Source organism: Clupea harengus, chromosome 4 (assembly GCF_900700415.2).
Source record: "Clupea harengus chromosome 4, Ch_v2.0.2, whole genome shotgun sequence".
Classification (NCBI taxonomy): Eukaryota; Metazoa; Chordata; class Actinopteri; order Clupeiformes; family Clupeidae; genus Clupea; species Clupea harengus.
In genome coordinates, this window is record NC_045155.1 from 14,905,730 (window position 1) to 14,907,487 (window position 1,758).

Consider the following 1,758-nt stretch of genomic DNA (forward strand, 5'->3'; position numbering starts at 1 on the left):
CATGACATGGACATCTCACAGTGGCACAAGGCTAGAGAAAGATAGTCCAGTAAATTATAGAAACTAAACCCAGTAGCAAGCAGCTTTCTGTCTGTAAAGATCTGTGCTTTCATGATGGCACTCTCATTACCTCAAATCAAATTGATTGAAATGCTGTTTCTTTCTCTGCCATCCTCAACAGCCACCATATTGTCATAGTGGAATTTCAAATGAGAACACTTTTTCTATGTAATCCCTTAATCCACAGCCCACAGTTTGCTGATTCTCAAAAAAAAAAAAAACTGTCTAACATGTTCTTCTCTACTGACTGTAATCTCAGCAAAAAACAGAGCTAACAAGAAACAGACTTAAATCAATAAAGCTCTATTTAGGAGAAAAGTTGGCGTGCAATAGCACACAGCATAAAGAAAAGCTGATCCACATAGTTTTCATTTATCGTAGCCAAACGTGAGATGAAATCAAGTTTACAAGTTTTAGGCCTGTTGTTTAGCCTAAAGCACATCTACTTCACAATCACAACACCAAATCATTCTATTTTAAATAACATTGTTTATGTCTGTAGTACAGTGTCTATAAAACAAAGTTATGCTACAGTTGTTCCCCAACACTAATGCTTTCACATGAGGTTCAAGAAATAGCCTAGCCCCCCATTAACAAGAAAGGGCACCTGAGGGACAAGGTGGTTTCTTACAGAGGTGCAACTACACAGTTATTGAGGGGTATGCAACATCAACCCCCCCCCCCCACCCCACCCTTGTTGAAAGGTTATTCATTAGCCTATGAAGTTCAAATCCAGGTTGCTTTTTTAGCATGACTTTACACACAATGGCCAAACAGTAAAATGATCATTTATAGCAACTATAACTGCAAACTAATGATGATTAACACATTAACAACTCAAGTGTAGCAGTATAGAGACGAAAGGAAACTGTTAAGTAATGTTCAAAAAATACAAACACACACAAATGGGGGATTTTGTCTCACTCTCTCTCATTGGTAGACTGCAACAAAGGCCTACTGGGCAGCAAGAGGTACATCCTGCATCGTAACCGGCCCTATTTTAGTAAGCTCTTCTTACTGTCTTCTAATGTATAATAATTTGTAAGAAGGCTATGTGCTACATTTGTTCAAATATTTAGCTCGGTTCTTCTCTATAAAGAAGAAAGCTATCACTTTCTATTATTTTCTTCTAGTCTATTCTTTCCAGAACTTTAGAAATGACAGCACGCACCCAGTTATCTAGCTATTGACCTTATGGATGAGCATCTCCGCCTTCGCTTGCTAAAAGAAGCGGCCGGTACTAACATATTCCACTTAATCACTTTAATAACTGTATTTTACTGCCCACTACTGCGTTTCTGATTCATAAAAGTCTCAGACTACCGTTCTAACATGCCAAGGCTGAATACGCAGAGTAACAGACATTCTGGTTGAGGGAAGCTCGTTAGCAGAATACATTTCACGAGGAAAAGCAAAAGAGAAACAGAGAAAATTGGACATTTCCACGTTTCTTTTTGTAGTCTGTACAGATTTCCCATTATTATGTAACTCATATTTTTTAACCTACCATTGTTTTGGTAGCGCCCTATGTGTGGCGCCCCTATGCGCTGCATAAATTACAAATCCCTTTTTGCGCCTCTGGTTACTTCTCTACTAAACGAATCCATAGTAGGTATATTTGGCAGTCAATTACACTCTTATACATGATGAAAACATAGCCTCCTGAATTAGCTTTTGATGTATTCATTCGTTTCGACC